Raw genomic sequence first — 10,365 nt, 5'->3', positions numbered from 1 at the left:
CTTGACATATAAATTTATTAATTCACAATATAATTGCAGAGGATCTTATTTTCCTCTGCTAAAACTTAAACTGAAAGAAATAAAGGTCTAGTTTCCTCTATTCTTCAGTTTTCCCTGGGTTTACATAAACCTAGTAATTATCTCACGGCTGACTGCCTAGGTACGCATGTACCTACCAGTTATAGCAACACTCTAATAACTGTTCCTGCGTAGGTACGTCTGTACCTACCAGTTATATGAATACTCTAATACTGACCTTTTTCTGGGAGGTATCTGTATTTAAACTAAATTCTGAAGGACATTTTACCAAAATAAAGATGTTCCACTCGCTCGTTGGCAAACAACATTCTTAACATAAATAAAATGCACTTTACTATTATTAATGATACAGACGTGACTTAAACAATACAAATATTTTAAAGGAATTATTTTAAAGGAGATGAAACTTTATTTGGGGTTTTTATTACTATGGGACAGGGGTGGGAAAGGTATTGGCAAATATTTTTAGGCATAATGGTTTAACTAGGGTCATCATAAACATATAAAGCGAACAGCCCTATTTGAAAGCTGCCGCCGCTTGCAGTAAAATGTCACTAATTCTTAAATCATAAATGATACAAACAAGGCAATATCTTTATAAAAATACCAGGCCAATGAATTGTTTTATTGTAGGGTCGAATCTGCAAATGTGGGAAACTACACTAAACTTGAAAATACGAACTGTGGGAACTGGCTTGAAGGTTAAATTTTACTGAGCAATATGTAATAGTCGCATTCTGGAAGATACACTTTCAATATGAAGACCATACAGAAAGAATGCCTTACCTTTTTGAGGGAAAAAAGATTATTTGTTTCACATATTTTCGCGACGAAAAGGGTTTGAATTTATGTGGTTTATGAATTTATCATCATTTTGTAGGGATTCCAATAGAGGAAATATTTCAATAAACTATCACAAATTCACTTAATATTTCATAATATCCTAGGAAAATATAAACATAATATATTTGACAATTTTATTAATTCTAGTCGGTTATTAAAAAAAATTCCGATGCTTTCATTGAATAGCTTAATAATATGAAAACTAATATCGAATTTATTGTAATATTTCCTGTAATTATTACCCATATATGTTACTTAGAATTGTAGAAGCGTTGCATATAATATGTTCGCATCGATTCACGCCGCGATACTTATAAAATTATCACAAACAAATATATATTACAATTTTTTCCGGGTAGGTACTTTTCCAATTCATTTCGTTTCATTATTATTCCAGTGCACCTGACCACACCTGATAACTTCACGGCAACTGACAAGTTGCCTTTTAAAACCTGATAAACTTTATTGCTTACTCCTCCCACTCGCTTCAAAAAGCCTTAGCGAGAAAGAGACAAAAGTGTACACGTATGCATGCTGCCGTGTTCACAACAAATACTACTCCTAACAACGAGAGAAGCTACTTGAATTCCTATGTATTTAAACGGGTTACCCTTTAACTGACGCCATCTGATGTTTTGGATGAAAACTACAGCGATAATTGATTTATTCGTATGAAATTTTATCGTTATTCCAGTTTTTGCCGCTAGGCTCACAGTTGTTTTATGGCCCTACCTGTGTGTGAAATTAATTGGTATTACAATCTATAGTATTCACTAATCGGAACGCGCTCAGGTAAGTTTGAAAACTTCTAAGAAGTTTAGTTCGTAAAAATGGCCGCTGGTGCTCGTAGTTCACTTTGTTCGCGGACATAATCCATTGGAATACATACCAGGAAGCGGAAAATACGCGTTAAATAAAGGTTAGTGGCTACTTTAATGTTATTACAACAATCTTTAAAGTTCTATTGTTAATTTTTTGGTTGTTTTCCACGTTTGCGAGGCTCTCGAACTGTCTTGACAGATTCTTGTATACGTTGTGTTATGGAGATATTATTTTTGGGTGTGTGTGGTATGGTGGACATTTTTCACATACCTCTGAAGAATTTGCATTCCTCCACTACAACAACTTTACTTTCTATAATATTATTATTATCTATTACACGGCGGCCCCGGGGCATGGATGCCATCGATATTTGCCCCGTTGCCGAACTGTATTACATTATTCCAATAATATGATAATATAAAAACCTACAAAGAGAAAATAACATCGAATGTTGTACTCGTACGATCGTCTTTATTTATTTACTCAATAAAGTTTTTTAGTATAAATAACGCTACTGCTATAATATCAACTGTTCCGAGCCAGTGAGACTATGGCATCCTGAATAATTACGGTATTTTGTTAGTTGAGAGGCTGAATGGAGGGGAAGAGGAAGGAGATGGGAAAGATGAAGGTTGGAAAGTACCTGACTATTCAGATCTAGTCACCAAACACAGGGACTAAAGCCAGATCTCTCACCAGATCTATAATGACAGTTGGAGGCAATTGGGAATCTTGTGCGGTATTCAGACAAATATGAAACGTTGTTTGATTGACTTTAGCCGTGTTTAGTGACCAATCTGAATAGCCAGGTACCTTTCAACCTTCATCTTCCATCTCCTTCCTATCCCACGCCATCCAGCTTCACAACATATCCTGTTTTATTGGGGGTGCCTTAATCCCACCTGCTCCTGATGAAGTTGGGACTCTAGAATAAAATAATATTATTAATATTTATTTAATTTCGGTACTTCACCACTACAATACAGTAATAGAATACGGAGCAAATGTTTAATTTTAGGTTGTTTTATACAGGGTGTTTAGAAATGTTCATGTCTTACTTTAACCGGTGATTTCTGGCATTATTTTTTCGAGTAAAATATTGTAATGAAATTTTTGTTGTTACTTTTTTCTTTCATATGTCCACACTGTTTATTCAGATAACTAACCACCCATCTCCCCCACCCCGACCCTTGCTGACCAATAAATAAGTACTGATATTTTATGAGTTTAGTTTTTTTTTTTAAATGATTTGACCGAAACCAAAATTTCATCTACATTGTTACTCCAAAATACTTATGGAGGCGAATCTTCACGTCAATCTTATTATCTTACTACTCTTATTAATCTTTACTACGAATCGGTTTATATTGATAATACCAAAAATGTGCTTTGGGTAAATTGAAGCTTTTCCTGTCATTTCGCTTGAGTGTAATTATTAATAGAATTGTTGATTACTTTATAAAAAAATATAAGCGTAAACTACAAAATTATTTTTTTAATCATAAATGGATGAACGCATGTAAGAGACGACTAAAAAAAAACAATATTATGGCTAAGATTATCTGTGACAGTTTCCCTTGGTTACATTTTTTTTATTTCTTATAAAATTATTAACAAAATAAATAAAAACCACTTTGGCGCGTGAAATCGGGCGTTTCTAGATTCCGTTTGCCAAGCGATTTTTGTGTATATTACCATAGACATATGAATATTAGTAGACCTGCCCTAAGTGATTAAAAGCGTATTATCCCCACTCCCTATACCGGTTCCATTGGAGCCGGCTGTGCTCGCGTATGGCCTCAAGTGAAATTTGAAAACGTGACGTCATCATTCTTGTGCGAACTATGGTCGAGGCATCATCGGTTCATTTTACGAAATAACACGGCAAAATGTTGACTTGTACTATGAAAACTTGTAAAAATAGATGTGAAAAAGAGAATAAACCCAATTGTCGTATTACATTCCATATATAAGCATTATTTTACTTTATTTTAAGCATATTCACATTGTATAATATGGATCAGTTGTAGAAACATGTCTGGACGCGAAACACAAAGCTGGTTGGTTGCTGGGAAGTAAATTATGAACATTTATAAAAGTGTCTTAACTAAATACTTAAACGAAATATTCGACTCTGAAAATAGAACCGAATTTTTTTGCCGAATTTGGACTTCGAAAATTTGTTCATTACGTGGCGAGTAATTTGCGCTCCCATGTAAAAATGTCTATTCATTCAAAAGCAGATTTTACTTTTAAGAAGTAAATGGTGATATTATAATGCGAGATGACTATTTACTGTCAGATTGATTTATTGACGAATCACAGTCAGCCTTACCCCCTTCGTTCTTCAACAGTTGATTTTACCCCTCGCCATTATCTTCTCGTCTATTAATTCCTATGTCTGTGTATATTACCTATATTTGTGGTACGTTAATAATGTATGCATTATTGACTTGTGGCTTCCTCTTAAAGTAAGTCAGGCACGCCTCCACCTTGTACAGGTCGCGTAATTAGAGTAGTACCAAACAACACACGCTTAAAACTTTCAATTTGCCTTTTATAATGCTAACAGCTTATTTTTTTTATGGAAAAGGGGATAAGAAGTTATTGTGGATGTATACTATATTCGAATTTTAAAATTCTAACCGTCTTACTAATTAAAATATTACACGCCCGTTTAACGCTGGTGCGGTAAAGCCGGCCTTGAGCCTGCTTTAAGAGGAAGCTACAAGCCAAAAATGTGTATATTCTTGGTATACCTTATATTGTAGGTGATAGGCATTAAAATCGCTTGACAAACGGAGTCTAGAAACGTTCGATTTCAAGCACAAAACTGGTTTTTATTTATTTTGTAAATAATTTTATAAGAAAGTAAAAAAGTTAATCAAGTGAAACTGTCACAGATAATCTTAGCCATAATACTGTATTTTTTAAGTTGTTTCCTTTACGCGTTCACATATTTCTTTTGAAAAAAAAAAAAATTTTTAGTAGTTTACATTTATATTTTTTATTGAGTAATTTATTTTTTTATTTGTATTCTACTCAAACGAAGCGATAAGAAAACCTTCAATTTATCTAAAGCATATTTTTTGGTATTCCTAATGTATACCAATTCGTTATAAAGATTAATCAAAATAATGATTTAGCATTAAGCTTCGACTTAAGACCGTTTTACGCCTTGGTAATAAGTCAAGCTTGTCACTGTTCTGATCTTACACATTTACACTACGTTTTTAGTAAGGTTGTAAAAGTTCTTTCGATTATATTGCAATTGTTTTTTTTTAAAGATGAAACAAGCGAGAAACCGAGGAATCCACATCACAGGTAATAATTAAAAAATCGATTGATTATTGTTATTTTTTGTTTCGGAAATTATATATTTTGAAGACGGGTCTACAACCTACAACTTTGGGCTCGATTTTCTGTAAAACAAAGCTTAAACGTGTTAAAAGTAATACCTACCATAAAATCAACTACAAATGTGATGTAAATTTATTAGTTTCCCGCTTATATCACTAGTTTCTGGTTACCATGTATTATCAAAGCTCACTAATAATACCATCTTAAGTCGAAGCTTAATGCTAAATCACTATTTTGATTAATCTTTGTAACGAATTGGTGTACATTATGGATACCAAAAAATATGCTTCAAATAAATTGAAGGATTTCCTATCGTTTCGCTTGAGTAGAATACAAATAAAAAATAAATTACTCAATAAAAAATGTAAAAATGTAAACTACTAAAAAATTTTTTTTTTCAATAGAAATGTATGAAAGCTTAAAGGAACCAACTTTAAAAAAATACAGTATTATAGCTAAGATTATCTGTGATAGTTTCACTTTATTAAATTTTTTGCTTTCAGTTCTGTCAAGCAACTAGCTTATAATGATTTTGAATAGGACTTTCGCAGAACCCGAAAATTAGCGTTGAAATTTGATGAATTGTTTAAATTCTGCGAAACAACCCATCCTTCCTTAGTCAGTGAAAATCCTTCTGTCAGAAAATTTAGGCGTATTCATTTAATTTAAAAGAGTGTCGTAATTCAACAAAATTGATGGAATACCCATTTTAAAACATAGAAAACAAAGAATTTATTTAGAATTCTTGCAATAGCTTGTACATGTATATTGTAATGTGGGTTCTAGACAGGAGATTGTATTCAAGTTGACTTCTAGCAAAGGCAAAATATAACACTTTAATGCACTAACAACGGGTTGTTTTGGAGAATTTGAACAAATCTTCAAATTTCAACTTGAAAATTGCTTTGAAATTTGAAGAATTGTTCAAATTCTCCAAAACAACCCGTCCTTAATATTGTTGAAATTTCTAGTTAACCTAGTTATAATTAATTTGTAAACACTTTTTTGCAGTATCCTAGATACTGCTCGGGCTCCATTATTTGGGCACCTTCTAAACTTTTGCTATATCCTAGAAATATAAAAAGTACAAAAGCGGTTTATGCGTTACCTGCATATGAGAAAATATACAATATATCTGTTACTGTATCCATCCTTGTTCAGATGTCGAACACTTTCTGTCGCGAATAAATTTGCGAGCCGAAACCCGAGCCGAATCTCGAATTATGGGAAAGGAACGAAGTAACACTAAATGGCGCGAAACGCCACTTACGATTGCTTTGTTCCTTTCACATTATTCGACGGTTTTCTTTCGGCCGCTATTCTCAATCTTACTGATCAACCTTTGAGCCGAAATTTTGGCTCTTTCCAACGGAAAAGTGACGACTGAGCGATCAACCAACTTAAGGAAGCCAAAATACTGGATTAAGCTTGCCTCACTAAATGACTAGTTATAAAAAGTGTCGACAGAGTAAAAAATATTGGCGATGCCAAACACATTGGCATTAAAGTCAAGCTAACACTTTATTTTTAACATATTACATACGTTTGTTTAAATATGGGTTTATATATTACAGTATTTAAAAATATATATATATGCAATAATAGTGAATAAAATGATTATTTCTTCAATATTAATTTAACATTGAAAGTTTTTACTCTGGTGTCATTTTATTGTCTATATAGTGGCCGGGGCTACTTAAGGTAATCAACGATAAAGATGGTTGGAAACAGGCGAATCGAACGTTACTGAACAAATCACTTGGCTGATCGGAGCCTGAGATTGATCGTTCAAAAAGTTGGGAACAACGGCCGTTATAGTTTCATTCCCATAAGTTGAGGTTCAGTTCGGGCAGTTCGGCTCGCAGATGTATACGTAGCATTAGAAGCCTGCCGAACAATAGTTTTAGGTACATTTTTAAAGTTAATCCCATGTTGAAAGTGGTTAACTTATATGTGCAAATATACTCGTGGGAGATCCTATGCACTTTTTCCTACTCCGCGAGGACTTCTGCATATCAGAACGCGCCAATCAACAGAATGACTCAACTGCATTGACCATCGTCGACATTTTCAGCGACTTGCAGACAGTTCAGCAACTATCTTTTGACGCGAGTCGCAAAATGGTAAAACTACCCCAGGTCCTTTTGTACTTACATCTCAAATTTGTTATTTTCTTCGTAATACGAGTATATTGGAGCATATCCGTTTTATGTACAACATGACTAAATGAATAAATTATGTAGTTTGATTTTCATTATATCATGTTTTAGCTGAAGTCCCTAGCGTTGTCCGGCTTTTTCGAAATCTCACACATAGACATTGACCTTGATCTTATTTTGAATGTCACGTGTGCAAAATTTCGCCAATCTCGGAATAAAACTGTAGATTTATACAGGGTTTTCCAATAAGAGGTGTTATTTTGATATTCAATCGTAAAAGATCAATGGTTTCGTTGCTTGTGTGGCACGTAGCGCCGTATTGTTGAAAGTAAACGTTGTCCAGATCAATACCATCCAATTCCGGCCATGAAAAATCATTAATCATCTCTCGATAGCGCAATCCATTCACCGTAACTGTTGCTCCAGCCTCATTTTCGAAAAAGTAAGGTCCAATGACTCCGCCGGACCATAAACCGCACCAAACAGTCACACGTTGAGGATAGAGAGGCTTTTCAACAATAACTCTTGGGTTTTCCGAGCCCCAGGTGCGACAATTTTGCTCGTTGACGAAGCCATCGAGGTGGAAATGGGCCTCATCACTCAAGATGATTTGCATTTGACTCACTCAAGAGAATTTTAATAATTTCAATGCGTTGTTGAAGCGTGTATCGTTCCATTTTTATTAATGGCGTAGTTTCTACTTGTCAAATGTCAAAAAATGACAGCTTCAAAAGTAACATCTACCGAAATAGCGGGCTATTCAAAATAACACCTCTTATTGGAAAACCCTATATACAAATCAAATCCACGTCGCCCACTCAAAAGGCACACTCCCCTTAAATTAGAAATGATTGCTGTCGAAATGAAATCCCTGAGGCGTACGTGTAGTAAAATCATGTATGATGCATAAAACGATATTGGTGAAGGACTCAACATGGTTAGCGCTAACAATAAAATGTCCAAAGAAGCGAAGCTAGCAGTCCACAATGGAGTTCTGGTACCTACCCTGGTGTATGGCAGTGCGGTATGTAACTGGCAGAGGAAGGATGAAAGTAAACTGAATGCTTTAGAAATGAGATCCCTGAGGCGTTTATGTGGTAAAACCTTGTATGATCGTTTGAGAATTGTGGAGATCCGCAAATAGTGTAAGGCTGATGTAAGCGTAGTGAGCAAGATTAAGAAAAAGGCGCTTAGATGGGCATGTAAAACAAATTAACGAAGAAAGTAGTGTAGGGGGAATTTATGTTGTTCTAGGGACCCTTAAAAATATCACATCGAATCAGTAATCACCGCATACTATGGATACGTATACTAAATGATAAAATACGGAATAGTTTTTTGGGGAAACTCAGTAAACGCCAAAGATGTTTTTATCATCCAAAAGAGGTGCCTACGAAAAATTACAAACTCTGATCACCGGGATTCATGTAGACCAATTTTTAAAAATCTCACACTTCTGACAGTGACAGACATAATATATATAATGGAGTTATGCCTGTTAGTTCGATCATCTCCAGAAAAGTTCCCACAAAAAAACACATAAACACGCCACAAGGTTCACAGAAAATTTATTAATCCCTAAAGCAAACAAAACTATTTTTCAAAAAGGACCACACTACATGGCCATTAAAGTATATAACAACCTTCCACGTAGCATCAAACAAATAACCGACATACCTAAATTTAAATCAACACTAAAAAAAATTCTTTTAAACAAATGTCACTACACCTTAAATGAATACCTTACATAAATTAAATACCTCTGTTTTATTTTATTTTTTATTTACATGCATTTGTTAACATGTAATTGTTGGGTTATATCACAGACATAGGAATTAATAGACGAGAAGATAATGGCGAGGGGTAAAATCAACTGTTGAAGAACGAAGGGGGTTAAGCTGACTGTGATTCGTCAATAAATCAATCTGACAGTAAATAGGCATCTCGCATTATAATATCACCATTTAGTTCTTAAAAGTAAAATCTGCTTTTGAATGAATAGACATTTTTACATGGGAGCGCAAATTACTCGCCACGTTATGAACTAATTTGCGAAGTCCAAATTCGGCAAAGTAAATTTCTTCTGTTTGCAGAGTCGTAGTTAGTTTCAGAGTATTTAGTTAAGACACTTTTACAAATGTTTCATAATTTACTTACCCCAGTAAACAACGATGAGCACACTTGAGAATCGCTACATTGTGATGTGATAGTATATGTTTCTAAAACTGATCCATATAATACGGTGTGAATAAGCTTAAAATAAAGTAAAATAATGCTTACTTATGGAATGTAATACGACAATTGGGTTTATTCTCTTTTTCACATCTATTTTTACAAGTTTTCATATCACAAGTCAACATTTTGTCGTGTTATTTCGTAAAATGTACCGATGATGCCTCGACCATAGTTCGCACAAGAATGATGACGTCACGTTTTCAAATTTCACTTGAGGCCATACGCGAGCCCAGCCGGCTCCAATGGAACCGGTATGGGGAGCGGGGATAATACGCTTTTAATCACTTAGGGCAGGTCTACTAATATTCATATGTCTATGGGTTATATCATATAATGTGTATTTGTTGGGTTAGCTGGAAGAAATAGGATGTAACCTATAAGCTATACCCTTTGTACTCTTTTTGCGCAGTAAATATTTTTTTGAATTTTGAATTTTATGACGCCAATTTGAATGGTAAAAGAAGTCGGGGACGCCCGAGGAAGACATGGCACGATCAAGTTAACCAGATACTTAGTCGGGCCATGTCAAGAGTCGAAAATAACGAAAGAGTATGTAAGACCGAGTTGTTTGGCGGTCCGCCTCTCCGTCTACTCCTGCTGGGAACGGTGTGATGGTTAGTTAGTTAGTTTATTAGTCTAATAACACGTTTGAAACGTGCTATACGCCACCAATGCATCTGTGAGCGTACTGCGTTCATGTAAAATACCAGTATATTAACATAGTTCATTAATAATACCATCTTATATTGGCTTGATTTCGATTATATCATCGCGCAAGCCCATTTTAAATGCGTCAATAGTTTCTATTAACAGTTATCTCGCCAGCAGCCGATATTATGTTTGATATGGTGCTTGAATACATTATAACTCGCTTCAATAATTACAAGTGAATTTATATTCTAACAGC

General features: G+C 34.5%; 1 protein-coding gene across 2 annotated transcripts in view; it reads left to right on the top strand.

The window, feature by feature from the left end:
• The first annotated feature begins 1,707 nt into the window (after positions 1-1,707).
• The window catches only part of LOC149409835 (epidermal growth factor receptor kinase substrate 8-like protein 2), a 109,005-nt gene continuing 100,347 nt past the window's right edge, over positions 1,708-10,365 (top strand). The window contains exon 1 of one of the 2 annotated variants that reach the window (XM_089649230.1): positions 1,708-1,801. The gene's annotated coding sequence lies outside the window, so the exon portion shown is untranslated. The remainder of the gene's footprint in view (positions 1,802-10,365) is intronic. The other variant, XM_089649232.1, reaches the window with a different exon arrangement.

This window comes from Hesperophylax consimilis, chromosome 29 (genome assembly GCF_061612785.1).
Source record: "Hesperophylax consimilis isolate HC1 chromosome 29, BYU_Hcon_1.0, whole genome shotgun sequence".
Classification (NCBI taxonomy): Eukaryota; Metazoa; Arthropoda; class Insecta; order Trichoptera; family Limnephilidae; genus Hesperophylax; species Hesperophylax consimilis.
This window is presented reverse-complemented; position numbering and strand designations above follow the sequence as displayed.